Here is a 24426-nt window from a genome sequence, read left to right as displayed (position 1 = left end):
TGCCTTGTGGAATTTCCTGCAAGGAAACCTGTCTACCCAGTTTGTTTTATTGACTAGCAGGTAGGTGAATTATTTTCTGGCCCATAGGCAGGACAGAATGGCCTCGAGCCTGGACGCAAAGCTACATTTGCAAAGGCAGCTGCTTAGACCACACTCTTCTCAGGTAAAGTAGCAAGAAGCGGGGCCTCTGGTAATCAGTCAGCTCCCACCAGCACTGAAAATGCACGCTGAGCTGGAACCAGGATCTCAGAAGAGCATCCCTAGATAGAATCTGAGGCAGCAGGATGTCATGCTTTTGATTACCTCCTTGGAATTCTGCTCTGTTGGCCAAGGGGAGCCCTCATCATTTCAGGAGGCAAGCACTTTCGTCTTACAGGAAAAGATAATCTTCTCAAAGCAGTCTTTGCCTGTCCTCAATCTTGTCTTTTTAGCTATCAGATGCGGGTAAATCTTCCCTGTGCCCAAATGAGAAGGCCTGACCTTTGCTGCTCAAGACATGACTGCTTTGGGACCCCCAACATTCTTTGAGCAAGTTCATAGACAATATGGAACCAAAAAAAAAAAAAATGAAATAAAAGGAAACCCTGAGACTGAGAAGAGGAAATTTATCTTTCTTATCCTTCCATACATTTTCTTCATGAGTGCCATTACCAGGAATATGTCAAAGTTGATATATAATTTTTAGGCATTTGGCCAAAGTACCAAGCCATTTTAAGTTTGACGGGAAAGAGAGTTATTTCTTCAAAATTTCTACCTTGATAAATGTTTTTATCTTACCCCCTTGATAGATGTAATTCAATGTCATTTACTTATTGCACTGAAGGATTCAAACTCAAAGATATTTAATTATGCCCAACCTTTATGCCATTAGGTAGATTAAAAGCCTAAAGCACTGGCTGTCTCCGGTATGGCTGGTCTGTTAGATATGTAGGTTCAATTGCAGCTTGCAAAAAGCTGCACTTAAATCAGCCTTAAAATGGCACTTATTCAGGATTTGATTCTATTTTGAGCTTACGCTTGGCTTAATTGTCCTACGCAAGGAAATAATATTACAGTGAAGCCACTGAATTCATAAAGATATTTCTGTTACAGAGAAAAGCCTAGAGTCATCCAATGTAAATTTATCATTGGCTTCTAAGTGATTACTCTTTCAAGGACTTGGGAAATTGGCAAGACTTCTGGTTCTATGCCAGGAGTGTTCTTAAACGTGGTCTTAAAGTAAGGGGAAAATGCCACACCTACAGGTGTTTTGTTTGGGTGATGCCCCTCATGATATGGGATTCCTTAAAGGGAGCCAAGGAGGGGCTAAGCCACAATAGGCAGGCAGATAAATTATCTTGGTTAAAAACTCTAATTGTGAATGATGCATATACTACAATATTTTGATTCATGACAAGGTTTTCCTTTCTGTACTGAGACATACAGTAAAGGCAGTGACACCTGTGTTTAAAAATATATGGAAGAAACCTACACTGAGGCGGGTGTGTGTATAAGTGCAGTGATATGCTGGTAAATGTTTAAACAACACACTGTGACATAAAAAGGCCAGGTTTGTAGTGCTTGCCAGTTTCCATGCTGTAAATACTCCCACCACAGCCACAGTAAAATTATCTTCCTTAAGTGACAACTGATCATAAGCACCTTACCACGGCCCAACACATCTTCGGTGGTGACCTTCTAGTCTCATTGCCCACAAGCCCTCCTGCACCCTGATACTCCATGAAGTTCTCTGCTGCTTCACAAACACGCCAAGATTTGTCTCGTTGTTGTGCTTTTGCTCAGGATGTTCCTTCTTTTTTGAATACTTGTTCCTCTTTTCTCTGCATGAAAAATTCCAAAACTTCCTTAAAGACCCAGCGTAAATATCACCGCAAAGCCTTCTTGAACTTCTCTGTAGACATAGCTCCCTCTGCATAGTAAAAGCACTTCCAGATAATAGCTTTATTATTGCAATTATTACAACATAGAAGAATAACTTCTGTGTTAGCTTTCCCACTGGCTCTGGGCTTCTTCAGGAAAGGGACAGTTTTATGTATGACCATTACCTTGCACGTTATTTGGCACAATTGGGGGACAAGGCATATTTTTTGAATGAATGATCAAGGGAATGAGAGCAAATTATTATTATTATTATTATTATTTTTGTAGAGACAGAGTTTCACTTTATTGCCCTCGGTAGAGTGCCGTGGCATCACACAGCTCACAGCAACCTCCAACTCCTGGGCTTAGGCGATTCTCCTGCCTCAGCCTCCCGAGTAGCTGGGACTACAGGCGCCCGCCACAATGCCCGGCGAGAGCAAATTATTTTAAAGCACTTATGCACTAAGCACTTTACATGGAGTATTTTGTTTAATTCTCTCCAAGCCATATGAGGTAGACACTATTACTGCAATTTACCAATGTGAAACTGGGCTTGGAGATTTGAGTCACACCCAAAGGTCACACAGGAAACAGTGGTAGAGCCAGGATTTGACCAGAACATTTGACTCCTGCTCTTACTTCTATAGTAACCAGCTCTTATTCTGGAAGCCATTTGGGCATCACATGAAAATTCAACCCTGCACTCCTAGTAGGCTGTCATTTGGGCTTGGAAGGAAGATCTGCCTAACCCCATCTCAGAGGCATACGGCTGTAGGGTAGAAAGGATTACTCATCCCTCAGGACTGAACCCTTTGGGAGAGCTCATTTCTGTCTTTACCGGGTGGGGCTTGAAGATTTAAGGAGCTAGTCTTAATTGGAGCATTTACTGGCTGAGTCAATATTAAACTTAAATCCAGCTACGCCTTTGGTTAGCAAGTCATAGCTTGAGGCTTTGCCTTCTATGTTTCCTCCCAGGTTCTGTGTGGGGGACGGGGGTGGGGAAGAAGTCAAGTAGAAACTGTGGTCTAGAGAACAGGGTGACCCAAGGAGCGCCGCTGAGGCAGAGACTGAGTCAGTCTGTGCTGCAGGTGTGTTACTAAACCCCAGACACACTGTTGCCCCTTCCAACAAGTTAAATATTAATCTGCAGCACTGCTCCTTCCGTTGGGCATTAATTAGACTTTATTTAAATAAGTAATTCTGAGAGTCACCTGCCAGGAAGGCTACCTTAAGGTGAGCAAGGGTTTCTCCACATTCTAAGAGGCCAGATCAAAGGAAGCCCCAAAGGGAGGCCTCAATACAAGTAGTTTTACGAGGACATGGGAATCTCACTGGACTTAATCCCATGGTCCTCCGGGCAGTGTTCTTTTTTTCTCTGCATGAAAAATTCCAAAACTTCCTTAAAGACCAACTTAAATATCCCCATGAAGCTTTCCTGAAATTCTGCGTGGAAGGAGCTCCCTCTGCCCTGGAACGCTCCCCAGAGGAACGAAACAAAGACTGCTACACCTGGACACCCAGCCCATGGCTGTCAGACTTCCAATGACCCATACATACTAAGAACTAAGGACTAAGGGCAGGCCATGCTGACCAGTCACCTTATCAGAGCTGCTATTTCTGTGAGAGCTATTGTGCCACCCGATTTGGATCTTTTAGAAGCTATGGGTTCTAAAATAAGAAAGGGTAGAAGCCGCAGAAAGTAGAGAGGAGGGGATTGTTCCTAAAGACATACCTCTAAGCATGGCTGGTCTAAGGAGCTTGGTACCCACAGGACTTGGCAGAGAGTAGGACACCTGGCCAGTGTCCACCCACTCTTCTCGAAACAGACCATGGTCCTATGCTAGTGAACTACCCTGTCCCCTTGATTGGGACCATCAGTTAAGGCATTTTGCCTACCCCCAGCCAGGGAAAGGGTCTCTGGCTCAAGCAAGGCTACTCAGGAATCTGAATCTTGAACCAAGTGACAAAATGACTATTGGAGTTAATAGGTTCTCCTGCTTAGAAAACTTCCCTAGCACTCAGACATCAGGATTCCTGCCTATCCTAAGTATAAATCCCCTCCCTTTTTTTTTTTATTATAGGAGTTACTCTACAGCCACCAAGTTCATGTATTTTCTGTTTAAGTCAATCAGCATTTGTTTCTGTTGCTTGACACCTAAGAACTGTAAGTGACATACCATCCAAATACATATACCTTTCCATTATATTTATTCCTATACACATGTGCTTATGGGTGTGTGTTTACGTACTATCCTCCTTCTGCACTCTGAATGTGAAGAATGTTTCCCACTTCTGCCCATTTTAGTGCCTGTAGTCCACTCATTGGACACAGTTTGGAGAAGATTTCTAAAAAGAAGACCTAGAGAATAGACAAGTATGGGGCACGATCAGTCAAACACAAACTGGCACCCATCAATTCAATCAGACCACTTTGCAATCAGATCACTTTGCTAACAGGGAGTGAGAGTTTTGTTTGGGCAAAAAGGAGGGAAGTCACTGAGATGCTTGGAGCCTTTGGAGAAAGGGACCATAGTGGGTAGGGTCTAGATAAAGCAGCCTGGAGGGGGATCAGGAGGAGAAAGGCAGGAATAAAGGAAGGCATTTGCCTTCTTCCCCCTTCCTCCTCCTCCTGCTTCCTAAATGCTAGTTAGCAGGAAATCAGGTTGCGGTTATCGAGATAAGAGAGTGGCTTCATTGTGGGCCATGCAGGTGTTTGTGGGAAGGTCTGGGACTCTAATGGTCACTTTCATATTGTTTCTATGGCAACATGTTTTTCTCATATCGAGGCAATAACACATTTTCTGGACCCATCATTTTCTAAATGCCATGCTCCTGAGCCTCCTTTCCTTATTTCTGGTATTTTAGATCTACCTGGGAGTCTTGGCATCATTACTGCCATTTGTTGTCTTTTTAAACATTAAACATGAACTATTTATATGTTGATACCCTAGAATGCACGAATTCCCCATGCCCTGGCCACATCTGATTTTGGATCAGTTGGATCCAAATCATTCTAGTTAATAGATATTTTAATGTACATAAACACACTCTGGTTACTACACAGTGATGCCCCGTAAACAGAGGAAGCTATGAGAGCAATTGTCGTAGATGAGCAAAAAAATACATAATAATTTAGCCACTGAGAGACTTCTGGGCACTTTTACATTTCAATTAACATAGATCCATGTTTAAATACCATTGGAGTCTGCAGCTGCAGCTTTTGTTAGTCTTGGAACACTGATAATAGTCTTAATAGGTCAATTTATGAGCTTTTCAAAGACACTGTTTCCCATACTAGACAATACAGATGGCTCTGTCACAGCCCTTCCTCATTGGTCATCCACAAAAAGATGAAAAAAGTGAAAAGTCAAGACTGGACCTGTCCTATTAATTAGGTTTCCTGGATTGTCTTTTGGGGAGATCTTCCCAGTAGTGCTCTAGAGAAGGTTACCTGGGGGTAAAGAGAACAGAAATTCCATTCTTCTCTGAGTCACTCACTGCATTATTTTGATAACTAACTCAGCTCAATCAGGGCTTTACTTACTTAAGGAATAAGATGAGAGTGAGGAATAAGATTACCAGTGCACGCATGATTTGGACGAATGACGAAGAGATCAGTGGCAATATATGTAAAGGATTACAAAAAACCTAAATAACCTCTTTGGCAGGAATATTCACGATTATAAATGTAAATATGGGCTTGACGCCTGTAGCTCAGCAGCTAGGGTACCAGCCACATATATCAGAGTTGGCAGGTTCGAACCCAGCCCTAGCCTCCCAAACAACAATGACAACTACAACCAAAAAATAGCCAGGTGCTGTAGCCAGTGCCTGTAGTCCCAGCTACTTGGGAGGCTGAAGCAAGAGAATCACTTAAGCCCAAGAGTCTGAGGTTGCTGTGAGCTGGGACGCCACAGCACTCTACCGAGGGTGACAGCTTGAGACTCTGTCTCAATAAAAAAAAGAGAAAAATGTAAATATGCTTTACTGTATGCATTCTCCCTTTCTACAAAATCTCCTCTCCACAGAGACAACTGAGGCTTTAATTACTCAAATGACAGATAATTGAGATTTTAACAAGCACATACCATCAGTTCAAAGACACACATTTCACCATTTCTGAAATCAGGATGTGTCTTATAATTTGGTTTGTTTGTTTGTTTTGAGACAGAGTCTCACTCTGTTGCCCTGGGTAGAGTGCTGTGGCATCATAACTCACAGCAACCTCGAACTCCTGGTCTCAAGCCATCCTCTTGCCTCCTCCTTCTAACACATTGCCAAACTGGAAATGCCCATTAAAATTCATGGTGCCATGAATCTAATGACATAGAAATAGGTCTCTTCACTTTACAAATATCTTACCCTGTGAAGCTAGTGAATGATGCCCCATGAATATATCAATGTACACAGATATGATTTAATAAAAAAAATAAATAAATAATAAAAAATAAATAAAATAAATAAAGAGAAAACAAACAAAAAAAACAAATAGATCTTACCTCCTTTGCCCAATTGGCTTACAGAAGGAATTGTAATGACCACTGACTTTGGAGCCCTGAACCTTTGCAAGAGGTTGACACTCTCAGAGGTAACTAGCAATACCCTCAAATCAGTGAGATAGATCCGGTTCAAATGATCAGTGCTCTGAAAGAGGGACATACAAGATTCCAGGAGACCAGATGTAGGGGGCGGGAGGGTTGTCAGGAAGAATTCTGGAAGGAAGTGATATCTTAGCTGAGACTGAAAGAAAGAGTTGCTGTTATGTAGAACAATACCATTCAAAGTGTCTGCAAAGTCTGTTACCAGTCTACTCTAAGGCAAGTACTGAAAATGAGTTACTTTGATAATATTTGACATATGTATATATTAATATATGTGTATACACATATACATATACACATACCATAAATAAGTAATTGTATATCTATTAAATTAAAATAATTTTAATAATTAAAAATTGACAATGTACTTTATATATCTGTTTTCCCAATCTTATTTTCCCTGGTAATTAATTTTATTTCATTTTACAAAAGTAATGGTCAAGAACAGATTTGAACATTTTTTAAAAAACAAAACTGACTCTTTACCACAGATCTTTGGAGAAACACTGAGCTGGTAGCAGTGAAGGAGGGAAGACTTAGGAGATATCAGTAGCATTTGTAAGATCCTGGATAGTGGCATTTCAGGGGATTTTTATCTCCTTATTCAACAATGTTCATGACAACGAATCCTACAGTGGACATGTTTTAGTTTTGTCTACTTACCCTCCATTCCCTTTCCAGTTCCTTTGGGGGAACTTCTGTTTCCTGACTGTGTGTGGGCTTGACAGGACCATTACCCAGTGCCCTGCTCTCAAGAGCCAAAAGGTGGGTGTTGGACTCCAGCTCCCATCAGTCGGTTGGTCTCTCTGCCTGGAACTGCGAGAACAGAGAGAGCTCTTTCCAGCCACTGTGGCAGTGTCCACTCAGTTCTGATCTGACCAAGAGCTCTGAGCTACTCTGGTTTCTGTGCATTCAAGCCTGGATCTTCAATGTTTCCCTGCATTCTCTAAGCTGCCTCATTTCATTCAGATAAATTCCCTTTGATTCAAGTTAGTAGAGTTGGTTTCTTTGCTCACAAACAATGCCATCTGTTAAACATGCCCAGGTAGACCTTGGAGATAGTGTGGGTTTGATTCTAAACCACTGCGACAGAGTTAAGACAGCAAGAAAGAAAGTCACACTAATTTGGGGGTTTCTCTGTACATATAAAAGTTATGTCCACATTATAGTGTAGTCTATTAAGCATGAAATAGCATTGTCTAAAAAAGTATGCACCTTAATTTTAAAAATCTTTTGTTGCTAAAAAATGTTCATAATTAAGGCTGGGCACGGTAGCTCATGCCTGTCATCCTAGCACTTGGGAGGCCAAGGTGGGTGGATTGCCTAAGCTCATGGGTTCGGGACTAGCCTGAGCCAGAATGAGACCTTGTCTCTAAGAATAGCTGGGTATTGTGGCAGGCACATGTAGTCCCAGCTACTCAGGAGGCTGAGGCAAGAGAACCGCTTCAGCTCAAGACTTTGAGGTTGCTGTGAGCTGTGACACCACAGAACTCTATCGAGGGCAACAAAGTAAGACTCTGTCTCAAAAAAAAAAAAAAAATGCTAATAATTGCCTGAGCCTTTGGTGCATCGTAATCTTTTTGCCGGTGGAGAGTCTTGCCTCGATGTTGGTGGCGCTGACTGACCAGGGCAGTGGTTGCTGCAGGCTAGGGTGACTGTGGCAATTTCTTAAAGTCAGATGACAATGATATTTGCCACATGGACTGACTCTTCCTTTTATGGAAGATTTCTTTGCAGCACGGGATTCCCTTTGATCTTTCAAAGATGGAGTCAATCCTCCAAACCCTGCAGGTGCTTTATGAACTAAGTTCATGTAATACCTGAATTCATTCTTGTCATTTCAACAATATTCACAGCATCTTCACCAGGGGTAGATTCCAGCTCAAGAAACCACTTTCTTTGCTCATCCACAAGAAGCAACTCCTCATTTGTTAAAATTTTATTATAAGACTGCAGCAATTCAGTCACATCTTCAGGCCCCACTTCTAGTTCTCGTTATTTCTACCACATCTGCAGTTACTTCCTTCAGTGAAATCTTCTACTTCTCAAAGTTACCCACAAGGATTAGAAATAACTTCTTTCAAACTCTTGCTCATTTGATACTTTGACCTTCCCCCATGAATCATAAATAGTCTTTTTTTTTTTTTTTTTAAGATAGGGTCTTAACTCTATAGCCCTTGGCTAGAATGCAGTGGTGCCATCATAGCTCACTGAAACCTCAAATTTCTGGTCTCAAGCAAAGTTCCTGCCTCAGTCTCCCAAGTAGCTGTGACTACAGTCACTCAACACCAATCCTGGCTAATTTTTCTGTTCTTTTTTTTTTTTTTTTTTTTTTTTTTTTGGTAGAGATGGGGTTTTGCTCTTGCTCAGGCTGATCTTGAACTTCTGGCCTCAAGCAATCCTCCTGTCTCCGTCCCCCAGAGTGCTAGGATTACAGGTATAAGTCACTGCCCCCAGCCCACAAATGTTCTTAATAGCGTTTAGAATTCTAAATTCTTTCCAGAGACTTTTTATTTACTTTGCTCACATCCATTAGAGGAATCACTATCAATGACAGCTATAGCCTTACAAAATGTATTTCTAAAATAGTAAGACTTGAAAGTCAAATTACTTCTTACTCTATGAGCTGCAGAATTAATGTTGCCTTAGCAGGCACAAAAACACAGTATCTCCTTCAAAACTCTTGGGTCACTAGGTGCATGGTCAGTGAGCAGTAATATTTTGAAAAGACTGTTTCTGAGCAGTGGTTCTCAACAGTGGCCTTAAAACCTTTAGTAAACCATGCTGTAAACAGATGTGGTGTCATTCAGGCTTTGATGCTCCACTTACAGAGTACAGGCAGAGTTAGTCTAGCATAATTCTTGCAGATGTGAGCATTTCAGAATGGTAATGAGTACTGATTTTAACATAAAGTCACCAGCTGCATCAGCCTGTCATTTGAGGCTTTGAAGTCAGGCGTTGACTTCATTTCTCTAGCTATGAAAGTCCTGGATGGAATCTTCTTCCAATAGAGGGCTCGTTCCTCTACATCGAAGATCTGTTGCTCAGTGTAGCTGCCTTCATCAAGGATCTTCATAGCAAGATCTTTTAACAACTTGCTACTGCTTCTACATTAGCGGCTTCACCTTACACTTTCATGTTATGGAGATGACTTTTCTCCTTAAGCCTCATGAACCAACCTCTGCTAGTTTCAACTTTTCTTCTGCAGTTTCCTCACCTCTCTCAGCCTTCCCAGAATTTAAGAGAGTTAGCGCCGTGGTCTAGATTAGGCTTTGTCTTAAGGCAATGTTGTGCCTGGTTTGATCTTCTACCCAGAACTAAAACTTCATCTCTACTAGCAATAAGACTGTTCCACTTTCTTATCAATCGTGTGTTCACTGGAGTCGTACTTTTAATTTCTTTCAAGAAGGTTTCCTTTGCATCCACAGCTTGGTTAATTGACTCAAGAGGCCACACTTTCGCCCTATCTCAGGTTTCGACATGCCTTCCTCACTAGCTTTTGACTTAAATTGAGGAACACGAAGCTCTCACTTTCACTTGAACGCTTAGAGGCCACTGTCGGGTTATTAACTGGCCTAATTTCATTATCATTGTGTCTCAGGGAACGGGGAAGGCCGAAGGAAAAGAAAGGAACTGCGGTTGGTGGAGCCATAAAAACACACACACACACACACACAAAAACACACACACAAAAACACTCATTGATTAAAGTCGCTATCTTACATGGGCACAGGTCTTGGCACCTAGAAACAATTACAATAGTATTATCAAAGACGCTGATCACACACAATCACCATAACAGATATGATAATAAAAAAAGTGAAATATTGCAAGAATTACCAAAATATGACACAGAGTCCTTGAAAAATGGTGCCAATAGACTTTGCATGACAAAGGATGCCACAACCTTCAATTTGTAAAAAATGCACTATCTTCAGAGCACACTAGAGTGAAGCATAATGAAACAAGGCACGCCTGTATGGAGTACCTTTGCAATAACAACAAAAATTGTTTAGGAAACACAAAGCCTCCAGGAATTGCCTGGCAGCATTCGGAATGGTAAGCGTATGGGTCCAGAGTCAGACTACAGGCCTCCACTTCTCCAGCCACTTACTCACTGGGCAGTCTTCGGCAAATTTCTTATCCTGTCTGTGTCGGTTTCCTTCTTGTAAGAAGAGACTGATAAAGCATCTACCTCACAGTGTTCTTGTGCAAATTAAATGAGGTAAAACATGCCAAGTGCTCAGAACGGTGCCTGACACAGCAAGTGTAGAACGGCTTTTGCTGTTGTTACCATTTTGTGGTTAGAGCCCTAAACTGGAATGTTGCTCAGCTCTAGCCACGGGATTATTTCTCTGTCACTCAGTCATAGGAGGCCATTGGTTCCTACTCCAGGACCGCAGGCAGTGGAAGACTCCCGCTGTCTCTAGTTTCCAGAGTGTGTTCCTTTTACCAGGTACCTGCACACTGGCTGTGTTTTATAGCCGAAGCCTGAGAAGAAAAGGCTTTGATTGGTTTAGCTGGTTTCTATCTTTATCCCTATTGGGTAAACTCTGTTGACCAGCCAGCCTATAGATCGGCAGCCCTTTAGTTAGGGCTGGTCCTGGTCCCATCAGCAATCATGGAACGTAGAGCTTGATTAGAGACCGGCAGGGAAGCCCTGTACGCTGCCTCCCTGTTACTCAGGACCCGCCGAAGCTAGGACATTTCCAGAACACGCAAAGTCTATGTAGGGTCCCCATCTCAGCAACATCACCCCTCTAGAAGCCGTCTCACTTTCTTCTGGTTCCTCAGAATCTGAATTGCCCACAATTGTCAGAGGGAGGTAACGCACAGGGTATCTAAAAGCCAGATTCCAGAAGTTTCTTCCCAAACACTTAATAGGCACCCACAGCCGGGCTGCTTCTCTGCTCTGTCGTCCTGGCATAGCTACAGGCACATTATGTCATGGGGAAACTTTTCCAAAACTTCACATGGAGAATAAGCTTTCGTGTAGAAAATAATACACGTAAAAGGAGTTTTTATATTCTCCCTGTTTGCTTAATTTGGCAGGCTTACTATACTGAAGATAGGGTAGTTTCATTAAGTGTTGAGAAGATGAGTTCAGGAAACCTGAGTGATTGTATCTGGACTTGGTGCTGCTGGTTGCAAATGTGAAGACATTTGCGAGTTATCAGACTCTTAAGTGAGGCAGAGTCCGTAGCAGCACCTGCCTAAAAATTTTTTTCAGTATTGGGACATCTGGGGCTGGGTTCTGCTGGCACCACATAAATTTCTTCTTTCTATAAGCCGTCCCTCATGGAGAGCACTTAAAAGGATTGAAGACCAGAAAGCCACATAAAATCTGGGTTCCAGCTTCTGTTAGCCAGGCCTGTGAGAAGGAGCTGGCAGAAACAAAGTCCGGAGCAGACAAGGGCAGTTCTGATGGACTTGTGAGAAGACCTGGCTCATACCCAGGTAATGGACAATGGGCTAGTCCATCCAGCTGCTGGGGAGGCGAGTCCCGGGTCAGGAACCCCATGTAACAGGCTGCATTATAGCATTTCTACGGTTACAATTAGGATGTTGAAAGTTATAAGCCCCATTTCTTGGTCTTGGAACAATGTTTTGTTTTCATTTAGTTTCTGTGTGGAAGTCAGACGCTAAGGAGGTGGGGAGAAAAATATATATGCTTCCCAATAGGATCTGTGGAAGGAAGTTGAGAATGCAGGAGTTTAGAAAAAATGACCTGTGATTCCCTGAAGACACAACAGAGGTGAGGACCAGGTGGAGTCATGGAGGTGCGTAGGTGGAGCATATGCCAACTTCTGCATTTCCTAGCCGGAAAAAAGTCGGACCGAAAACGGTACACACAATGAGCTCTGAAAATCGTAAAACTTATACTTCAGTTGTATTTTTTTTTCCTGTGACAATGTAAAAATTATAAAGATCTTATCAGGATAGAAAGCAAAATCAGACCACCATGCGCTCTCTCAGATACCCGCCTATCACAGTGACGCTTGCCCCTGCTTGCGGCTGCTCTCTTTCCAGCACCATCTATGACTCTCCCGTCACAGCAGTCTCTCTCTCTCTTTTTTTTTTTTTGTAGAGACAGAGTCTCACTGTACCGCCCTCGGGTAGAGTGCCATGGTGTCACACAGCTCACAGCAACCTCTAACTCTTGGGCTTACGCGATTCTCTTGCCTCAGCCTCTCGAGCAGCTGAAATTTTTTTTTGTGTGTGTGTTTTTTTGGCCATGGCTGGGTTTGAACCCGTCACCTCCGGCATATGGGACTGGCACCCTACTCCTTGAGCCACAGGCGCCGCCCCACACCAGTCTCTTTACCATTCCCAGTCAAGCCATCGTTTCCTGTGTATCTTCCCCCGCTGTGTCTTCTGCCTGCCTAACTTTTCCCTGTCGTTTTCATTAGGCAAACTCCTACTCCCCTCAAGCCTCAACTCAACTATCTTGTTTTTCTGGAGACTCTCTTCTGACAGTCCCTTTCACATCTCCAGAGTAAGGCATTTCTCTCATTGTAGCATATACTGCTAGCTATACCCTAAAACCCATCCTCCCATTCCTCCATACTAATAGAGCAGTAGCTAACCACATGGCCCCCGTCAGAGACTAACTTTCTAACTCCACCCACTCTCCCAGCTTGCAGTTCTGTGTGACCAGGCGGAGAATGTGAGCAGAGTTGATCTGTGCCTCTTCCCACCTCACTGCACGGTCCTTCTTTACTCTGTAGCCTTCTTGTGAGGTGGAACATGGGTGCACCATGACCTGGCACTGACTGTTGTATCAGGGAGCTATCACTAGGTAATGAGCCACCCTAAAATGCAGGCTTTTTATTTTATTTAACTTTTTTTTTTTTTTGAGGCAGTTTCACTTTGTTACCCTGAGGTTGAGTGCCATGGTGTTATATAGCTCACAGCAACCTCAAACTCTTGGGCTCAGGCAATCCCCTTGCCTCTCAGCCTCCCAAGTAGCTGGGACTACAGGTGCCTGTATCAATGCCCAGCTATTTTTAGAGATGGGGTCTAGCTCTTGCTCAGGCTGGTCTCAAACTCCTAAACTCAAGCAATCCACCTGGCTTGGCCTCCCAGAGTGCTAGGATTACAGGCATGAACCACCATGCCCAGCCTTTTTCATATATATATATATATATATTTTTTTTTTTTTTTTTTTTTGTCTTTTTGGTTTTTTGTTAATCAGGCCCAGGAGAGGTTTGAACATGCTACTGCTCATGTAGCGTAGGGGCAGAACGCTAACCACTGAGCTATAGCACCAAGCAAATGCAGGCATTTTAAAGAACGATCATTTCTTTCCTCAGAGAGTTGGCTGGGTGGCTCTACTCACTGAATTTGAGCTCTACTCTGCTCCTCAAGTGTTCCTTTGGAGGCTCAGGCTGAAGGGACAGCAGCTACCCAGGGAAACCCTTATTGTGGTAGCAAAGACAGAAGAGGGTGAGTCTAAACCATGCAAACATACATCAGACTTCTGCTGGAGCCACACCTGCTGACATTCTCACCTCGGCCAAAGGAGTCACGGGGTGCAGGCCAAATTCAAAGGGAAGAGAGGACACATCTCCCATAGAGGAAGTAAAGTGTTTTTGAGCAATAATCTAATCTAGTTCAACCATGCTTAAAAGGACAAGGCCTTGGACTGGAAGGAAAGCATGCTTATAGGAAAGGATTCTGGATTCCTCAGTGATGGTGTTCTACAGAGCATTCTGCCAACCCACCCCCACTAGTAGGCAAGATTAATGAATTTACTGTTTCTTTAAGCCACAGAAATGCTGGATCTGTTTTTTAAAGATGTTTAGCCTCTTACCCTGAGTAATGTAACATACCCTCCACAATAATACATATTATTTGTTTTTTTGTTGGTTCGTTTTTCTTTTCCCATTAGAAGTTTCTTGAAATCAACAATTATGTCTTAATTTTTGAATCCCTAGCACTTACCATAGAATCTATCATACAGCAAATGTTTAAGGAGAGTTTGCTAAATGACTAAATGAATTTCCTTTGTTTCTGTTACTTTTCACCTGGAAATAAACAATTTACAAGGCATTGTTTGGAGGTCGTTTCGAGAATAACAGAAACACATCACAGGCCCTGGGTGTTAAACCTCTCCCAAACGTGCAGATGCAGAAATGACATTTCTCACAAGGGAAGGAACTTTAGGGGGCAATTCACTCATTTATCTAGTCATTGCACACTTATTTAGTGCCTACTAAATGCTAGGCATCAATCTGGGGATGAAGACACAGCAATGACCAACAAAGGCATCTCAGAGAGCTCATGTTCTAGGGGAGAAAGGGAGAGACAATGAGCACAGAAGTGAAAGATCCAGCAAAGTGAAGGGAGGAGCCAGGGGGTGGGAGGAATGGGGCCCTCGGTGAAGGAGGGAGTTGAACAAAGACCTAAGGAGGAGATGGGGGTGATATATTGCTATTGGAGGGAAAGCTTCAGGACAGAGGGAATATAAACAAATACAGTGTGTGTGCTATGAAGGCCTGGAGTGGGAACCTCCCTGGTGTGTTCAGGAGCAGCAAGGATGCTAGCATGGCTGGAGCAGTGCACACGAGGAGGGGGGAGTGGTAGAAAATGTCCTCAGATACTGGGGATTTACCAAAGAAAACAGCTAATGCCCAATACTTTTGACACTTTGGGGGTCCTTACAGCCTATTTAGTCAATAAATGTTCAAATAACGAGTTTCCATGTCTATCCATGGTTATGAAGTTCACAGTACTGAAGGGTACCTGCCCATGCCCAGGTGTCTTTGTGAATGGTGAATGTGGTGTTCAGGAATCAAGTGCTTGAAGCTCAAACCCATTTATAACCATGAATTCATTTATTTGTCCATGCTCCTTTGCCAAAGAACGATTTGGAGAAATGGTCATCAATAATTGATTATCAAGTCCAAGACGATCCTTGAGGCATAAACTGTCGGGCTAATGGCAGACATTCCTGCCCTTTCCCCACTGTTAGAGGTGGATGGCACTGAGCGGGAGGGTCTGGCTATCGTCCGGCATGTTCCCCTTGCCCTGTCTGGCACTCCTTACCAGCCACATGTGTCTTCGCTTGGTTTGAAGCCCGTGTGCCCTTGTCTGCCCACCTTTCTTCCCACCCCATTCTTCCTCCTTTTCAAAGAAAAGCCATAGCTTAATCCTTGTTTTTTTAGTAGAGAGGTGGTATTGTGGATCAAGAGAGAAAACACTTCAAATGGGGGGAAAAAAATCAAGAGCTTCTGAACATACTGTCTTAAAACAGCCCCTTGAGGCCTATTAACTGACTAGAAAGGAAAGGAATTGGGGCTGGGAAGGTAGAGTTGAACAGTTTCCCCTGCCTTTTTCATATATTCTGGATAGAACTGTTTGGATACTAAAAGTCAAATGTTCTAAGGTAATTGCCTTTTAAGCCAATCCTACAAAAACATCATCAGAACTGGTGTGTTCCAGCTGTAAATACCAGAGCAGAGGAGGAATTTGGAGAAGGGTGTGCTCCCCTTTCTGGATTCTGACTGGTTTGTTATCTGTTGTTGCTGGTTCTTCCGTGTTCAAATGAGTCTCTGGGCTCAGCTCTCCAAGTCACAGCTCTATAGGTTCCCCAAAGGGAGACGGCCTTGTTTCTTGTGATGTATTAGTCTAGTAAATTCTAATCTTATTTCTTCTATTAAGCAGCTGAAGTTCAGCACATTTTTATTCATTTTGTACAATAGGCACTAAATGATTCTGAATGCCAGGCACCTAATCAGATTAAGAAAACCTTTGTGTTGGCCAAAGGTTTATGCTTCTTTGCTGTAGTGAATTTCCCTGTTGATCTAATCTAAAGAGGAAAGTCAATTCTTTTTTCTCTACCCTATCTCAGGGAAAGGAGCAAAGCAACCCAAGGCTTTCAGAAATCCTTCCTCATACAAGGCCTTATCAGATGCCTCCTCCCCTCCAACCTTTATATTGGGAGCGAGGGTATGGAGAATGTACCTAGTTACACAGGGTTAAAACAAAGATTAAATTCACAAGCTGACTTATTTCATAACTGTCTTAGTCCTTTCAGGCTCCTGTAACAAAATGCTATAGATTGCATAGCACATGAACACAGAAATCTATTTCTCAAAGTTCTAAAGGCTGGAAAGTCCAAGATCAAGGTGCCAGCAGATTCTGTGCCTGGTGAGGGTCTATTTCCTAGTCCATAGAAATGACACCTTCTAGCTGTATCTTTGTATTGCAGAAGGAGAAATAAGTTCCCTGAAGCCTGTAACAAGGACACTAATCCCATTTTATTGCTTTGTCCTCATGACCTAATCACTTCCCAACTCTCCACTTCTTACCCTGGGAATTTAGATTTAAACATATGGATTTGGGGCAAACCATAGCAATTGTCAATTTATTTTCAGGTAGTCCAATTATATCTTGATAGGACAAAACCAGGCTTAACGCTCAAGCAAGCCCAATGTAGCAGAATCACTATCTACACTCACTCCACTGAGAGGCCAAATCAGTACTGACTTTCTGAGGGAAGTCATCAGTTCTAACCCAAAGCTGTTGAACTCAGGTAACCAGATGACCCAAGACTCACATCGGTAGCCTCAATTCTTGCCCTAATCAGACCTTACGGTTACATTTTATCATTCCAAAACATAATAGCTGCAAAGTCATCAACCGTTAATGATGTCAATTTCAATGAAGATTCCACAGGAAGACAAAGTTTTCCTTTAACACCACACTAAAACCTTCATAAGATTATTTTTAAAGCATGTATAATTTTCTCTTGAAATTTTCTCTGTGAGCCACCATTTCACTTTCCCTTCTCTCCCTTTTTCACCACACGGCTTCTGAAACCCCCGAGGAAGTCATTCTGGTGCTCAGTTTGCGTATCCCACCGTATACCTGTACATTGAAGTAGTCCTCAGCTGTACGGAGGAATGAAATACTGATGCCTGCTACAGCATAGATGGACTTCAGAAATGTTAGGCTAAGGGAATGCCAGACACAAAAGGTCACCAAAGGTATGATTTCATTTATGTGAAACATTCAGAAGAGGTAGATCCTCAGAGACAGAGTGTAGATTGGTGGCTGCCAGGGCTGGGGCCAGGGAACAATAAGAATGACAGCTTAGGGGCGGCGCCTGTGGCTCAGTCGGTAAGGTGCCGGCCCCATATACGAGGGTGGCGGGTTCAAACCCGGCCCCGGCCAAACTGCAACCAAAAAATAGCCGGGTGTTGTGGCGGGCGCCTGTAGTCCCAGCTACTCGGGAGGCTGAGGCAAGAGAATCGCTTAAGCCCAGGAGTTGGAGGTTGCTGTGAGCTGTGTGAGGCCACGGCACTCTACCGAGGGCCATAAAGTGAAACTCTGTCTCTACAAGAAAAAAAAAAAAAAAAAGAATGACAGCTTAATGACACAGTGTTTCCTTTTGGGGTGATGAGAATGTTTCGGAACCGGACAGAAGTGGTCATTGCACAACTTTTGTGAATGTACTGATATTGTGGAATTATGCAATTTAAAATGGTTGATTTTATGTTATGTGAATTTTATGTCAGTAAGAAAAAAGCAAACTAAAAGCATGGCAATAGGCTCCCCCAACACATAAGAAGACAGTTTAGCAAACAGCTCTTAGTACTTGACCATGACTCTTGGAACTTTACTTCCCACCCTAGGTAGCTTACGAAAGTGTTTTTTCTTTCTTTCTTTCTTTTTTTATTAAATCATAGCTGTGTACATTAATGCGATCATGGGGCACCATACACTAGTTTCATAGACCGTCTGAAAGTATTTTTTCAATAACACAGGGAAGGGGATGTGAAATTCCATGGCTAAGAAAATAAGATTTTATTTTCTCCATTCACCTCCCCAAAAGACCCCAGGCAGAGTAGGTACACAACAGAGTCTTGGGCTATATCATGAGGTTTCTTGGGGGGTTGCCCCATTCCAGGGGCAAAAGTAGGGCGTGGGCCAAGCTGGGACTCCCATGCCAAGACAAGTCCCTTCAGTGAGGTAGTCATGCATTAAGTCATAGGATTTGGAGAACTCAGCTTGTCTGGAGCCATGAGTACCAGCCAGCAACTCTACTGTGGGGGCTGGGCTGGGGAGGCAGGTAGGATGGAAGTAGGAGGATGGACTGGCCGTGCCACTTTACAGCCACAGCTCAGCCAAGCCAGCCTGGACTCACTCTACCTACATTAAAATAATTGCAGGTATTCTATGCACTAGTCTGTTCCTATAATTTTGAGTTTGGGTGTGTTTTGCTTTGTTCCTTGGTAGATTTCCTTTCAAAAAATTCCAATTTTTTCCTAGGCTTAAACCACACTGTTTTGGCTACTTCACTGCTAACAACAGCATCCAGGGACTAGCTAGCATGGTCCATGCTCTGATCAGACCAGCTCACATTGCAGAGCATGGTACCATATTTTACCACACTGAACCCTTACAGCACTGTAAAATAAATGTTATGATTCCCACTCTACAGTGGAGGCAACTAAATGTAGATTTAGAGAAACAAAGTGACCATAGATTCCAGATAAAATTCAGGACCACTGAATATGAAAATGAGGTGAAGCCCAAAAGGAAGACTTATGGGTTGAATCGTGTCCCCCACCAAAAGGGACATGTTGAACCCTCACCCCCAGCAGAAGCTTTTGGCAATAAGCTCTCTTTTTTGGAGACAGGGTCTTTTTTTTGAGACAGAGTCTCACTCTGTTGTTCCAGGCTAGAGTGCCAGGGCATCATCATAGCTGTTAGCAACCCCAAACTTTTGGGCTCAAGCAATCCTCTTGCCTCAGCTTCCCAAGTAGCTGGACTACAGGCACCTACCACAATGCCTGGCTAGTTTTTCTATTTTTAGTAGAGACATGGTCTCACTCTTTTATTTATTTATTTATTTGAGACAGAGTCTCACTATGTTATGCTTGGTGGAGTGCTGCAGCGTCACAGCTCACAGCAACCTCAAACTCTTGGGTTTAAGCGAGTCTCTTGCCTCAGCCTCCCAAGTATCTGGGACTACAGGCACCCACCACAATGTCCAGCTATATTTATTTCTTGTTGCTGTTGTCATTGTTGTTTAGCAGGCCCAGGCTGTGTTCAAACCCACCAGCCCTGGTATATGTGGCCAGTGCCCTAATTTCTGAGCTACAGGTGCTGAGCATATGGTCTCACTCTTGCTCAGGCTGGTCTTGAACTCCTGAGCTCAGCCAATCCTCCCACCTTGAGGGCTAGGTTATAGGCATGAACCACCATGCACAGCTGAGATAGTCTTTACAGAGGCAATCAAGTCACAGTGAGGCCTTTGGGGTGGCCCTAATCCAATATGCCTGGTGCCTTTTTACGCATATGTAGTAAAAGGGGAAGTGTGGACACAGAGAGAAACACCCACAGAGGGAGGACAGTGTGAGGACATGATGAAAGATGACAGCCCTCTGCAAGCCTGGGGGAGGCCTGGGGCAGAGCCTTCCCTCGCAGCCCGCAGGAGGAGCCAATACTGCAGACACCTGCATCTCAGGCTTCCGGCCTCCAGAATGGTGAGAGGATGAACTCCTGCTGTTCAAGCACCCAGCTGTGGTCCTCTGACACAAGAGGGAAAAAATGAAAGGAGTGTAGACGTGGATTCCTCCCTCCTGGGAAGGCGGCACGTGGACAGTGCTGGAAAAACTGCTCAGCTTGGATCACCAGCCAGCTCCCTGAGGGGCACTGCAGTGGCTTTGACTTCCACATGGATGGAAGCATTGCTGCTTGGGAAGGGAAATCCTGCGTGACTGACAGCCCTGGGAGTCCCCTTGGGCCTGGAAGGTGCTGGCCGTTGTAAGCACAAGAACATGAGAGTGAGATGTTCAAGGGAGGGTGCGTGCGCTGGGGGCTGCCTTGGTAATGCACCTTGAACCCCCTTCCCTCCACCCCTGTCCTTCATCCCTTCTCACACTCGACTGTCTGGGATTACTTCCCAAATAAACTGACATGAAATTTGGCTACAATGAATTAAGTTGTGCTAAAAATAAGAAATATGCACTACATTTCAAAGAATGAAAAATAGAACATAAAATCCCTTCTTATATTAGTTTCTTAGGGCTGTTGTGGTTTAAAATTTGGTGGTTTAAAACAATGCATCCTTATTCTCTCACAGTCCTGGAAGCCAGAAGTCTGAAACTAAGATGTTAGCAGGGCCGGGCTGCAGGAATTCCTTGGCTGGTGGCTGCATCACTCCAGTCTACACCACAGTCTTCACATGGCCTCTCTTCTGTGTCTCTTACAATGACACCCGTCAATGGATGTAGGGCTCACCCAGATAATCCAGGAGGATCTCAGCTCAAATGCTTAATTTAATTACATCTTCAAAGATTCTTTTTCCAAATGAATTCATATTCACAAGTTCCAGGGATTAGAACATGAACATAACTTTTGGGGAATCGCCTTTCAACAGATTGTACTCCTTACTAATTATTTTTATGTCAACTACATGGTATTAATTTTCTAGGACTACCATAACAAAATACCACAGACTGGTTGGTTTAAACACAGGAGTTTACTTTCATACACAGTTCAGGAGGCTGGAAGTCCCATACCAAGGCACTGGCAGGGCTCTGAGGCCTCTCTTCTTGGTGTGCAGACAGCCACCCTCTTGCTGCCCCTTTGCACAGTCTCTTCTCTGTGTGTCCCCAGTGTCTCCCTAACATCTAGATTTCCTCTTCTTATCAGGACACCAGTCAGACTGGCTTGGGGCCCACCCTAACCACCTCATTTTACCTTAATTAATGCTATCAAGGCCCCATTTCAAATACAGTCACATTCTGAGGCCCTAGAGGTTATAGCTTCAACATACAAATATTGAGAGGAATATTCATAACACATGGTCAAATAGTATTTTGGTTATATTGGGTTAAATATATTATTAAAATTTAAAGTAAGGCCAGCCACAGTGACTCACACCTGTAATCCTAGCACCTGGGAGGCCTAGGTGGAAGGATCCCTTGAGGCCAGGAACTTGAGACCTGCCTGAGCAACACAGTGAGACCCTGTCTCTACAAAAAAGAAAAATAGAAAAAATTAGCTGGGTGTGGTGGTGCATGCCTGTATAGTCTCAGCTATTTGGGAGGCTGAGGCAGGAGGATTGCTTGAGCCCAGGAGTTTAAGGTTGCAGTGAGCTTTGACCTGACCATACCCTTGTACTGCAGCCTCAGTAACAGAGCAAGACTCCATCTAAAAAAAAAACTTAAATGATAAAGGAAGGGTGGGGACATATTCAATACATTTTGACCTCTCCATGAATACACTTAGGCTCTGCCTAGAAGTCTCCCCACTGCCACTCCCCTCCCCAAACCCTGGCAAGCACAAGGGCTGTAAATGTAAAATCCTAGCACCTGGGTTCTCTTATGGTTTTGAGGAGCACATAGGGAAGGCAGGTCAGGGAGAAAGTCTTGGCAGTGTCGTTACTGAGGGACTTTGACAGACAGAAAAAAAAACCTATTAATTCTAATAAACGCCCCCCCCCCCACACCCTGGTCTGCAAGTCTTCAGCAGAGTCTGCCACAACCCCATGTATCTTATATGAGCAGTTTCTCTAAAGAAATCAAGGAAAGGGCTTGAAACAAAGAGGGGAGGGCAGCCACAGAGGTGGGGTGTGCTGAGCCCAAGGCCAGTGGGAGGAGGAATTTGGAACCACAAGTGACACCAACTCCTGGAGCATTTATAAAGATCTTTGGGAGGAGGGCATCTGACTTTCCACAGGATGTGTGATGGGGGTTTGAGCTAATTTTATTTAAATCTCAAAAGACAGGGTGACGTCAACTGACATCTGGGTTGCTCTTGTTATCAAGGAGGTGAAATGAAGACACAGGAATCGTGCTTATCGAATTTGTGGAGGACAGGAAGCTGAAAGGAACAGCAAAGACCTAATTAGAATCCACAAAAGTCTCCACAAGCTAGAATGCTAGCCTGAATTTAATCAGAGGAAACTTAATAAGGATGAAAAAAAAAATGCCCTGCACTTGAGATAGAAAAATAAATAAATAAAACAAAATAAAGCAAACTGTGTGAAACGAAAGAAAGAAGGTCAGGGCTTTGACTCCGATGAGGACATCTCAAAAGCAGATGGGATTTGAAGCTGTTCTAATGGAAAAATGAGATGCAAAGGCGTGCATAGGGAGTCATTTCATTCATATTGGTTAGACCTCTGGAGGATCATCTTTGGTGCTTCCCACTGTCATTTAGAAGGCTGCAGACCAGATCAGAGTGCATCCAGAGAATGAGTGACCAGTGTGACATTGGAACCTCAGACTGCACATGCAGGAACAGTGCAGCTTAGCTGGAGAAGACAAGGATCAGGGGTAGATGTGAGAATTCTCTACACATGTCTACAATTCTGCCACATGGAGAAGGCTCTGAGGAGTGACATCAGGATGGCTGCATCCTTTAGGAAGAAACTAGAGTAATGTATAATGAAGAAATCAAATGTACCCATTAGTATTGGTTTAACTATAAGTAACAGAAGACCTGATGAATAAAAAAAAAAAAATTATTTTCTGCCACTTAAAAAGATGCCCGGAAGAAGTCTAGGTATGGTTAAAGCCCCAAGCTTGTTCTAACATTCTTCTCCACCATCCTCAGAGTATTGGCTTCATCCTTTTATCTGTGGCCTCCTGGTCACAAGATGGCTGCAGAAGCTCTAGCAACACAAGTCTGCACATAAGGTGGGGAGGAGGTGGCATGGAGTGGGTAGCCACCATAGTAATGAGGAATTTTTCCTTAATGGTGCTATCTTTTCATCAGAAAAGGAAATAATTTCTCAGATGTCCTTATATATCTTATTGGCCATACTGGGTTACATGACCAATTCTAGCTGCAAAGAGAGACTGGAAAAGGGATACCTGGCTTTTCCAGCCTCTATAATGAAAGGCTGGCAAGGGAGAAGGGAAGGACTTTTTAGTTGCCCCCAACAGCATCTGTCACAACAAAATCACCTATGATTCAATCAATAGATTGTATTAGTCATGCCACGTATACATTTTTACAAATGTAGGATTGTAATTGTATATTATGAATGGTTTTAGTTCCTGCTTTTCTCACTTAACATTTTGAGTTATCTTTCCATATCATTTTCAGATTCTTTGAAGATATAATTTTCAAGAGCTCCATGATACTCCACATTCAACCATTCCCCTATTCTTAGACATGTAGGTTATTTCCAGTTGAATCGAAGAACTTTTAGGCCGTCATCTCCAGAGATAGAAGGGTATGCCAGGGAGGGTACTTAGTTGCCTACCCCAGGAAGTACCCCATCAAAGAACAGAATAAATAGGACAAAAGCACTGTCAGGTCATTGGGCTATATGACATTTCACACCCACCTCTAGCTGCTGATGATAACGTCTGAAAGAGACGGAGGTGTTCAGGGAGGATCACCATGTCCTCACCAGCCATGTCTCCACCTCCATATCTTCTTCCCTACTCCCACTGCCTCAACACACAGGCCATGCGATATTTCTACTCAGATACTCTCAAGGTCAGTCCCTCAGAGCACCTGTCACGCCATCTGCCTCACCATCTTCTGTCAACGGGAACAGCCTGATTCACTCTTGACATGCCATAAAATTGCTTCCATGGAGACAGCAGTGCATCTGGCTCTTATCAGTGGTGCAAAGGACCCAATCCTGGAACAAGGGCCAATGATGGAGAGAGCAGCAGACACCATGAGCTGATGACAACATTCCAGTGATGCTTCCCTGCAGCTTGTCCGTGGTTCTCCAGCATGCTGCCAGGATGGTGGGGGACAGGTATGACTGTTCATCCCAGGCTCAGCAGACACTCTAAGGTCACTTAGGTGAACTGGGTAATTGAATGGGTAAGAAGTGTCAGCATTTCCCTAGGTTGCTAGAGGGTCCCAAGAATGGTGTTGGGGACAGGACAGACACCTGCCTGTCAGCAAGGGCTTTGATACCAGCCTTTTGCTGTATATCGCTATGTTCAAGGATGTGATCTGACCTCATCTGTCTGAATCT

Source organism: Nycticebus coucang, chromosome 7, assembly GCF_027406575.1.
Source record: "Nycticebus coucang isolate mNycCou1 chromosome 7, mNycCou1.pri, whole genome shotgun sequence".
Classification (NCBI taxonomy): Eukaryota; Metazoa; Chordata; class Mammalia; order Primates; family Lorisidae; genus Nycticebus; species Nycticebus coucang.
This window is presented reverse-complemented; position numbering follows the sequence as displayed.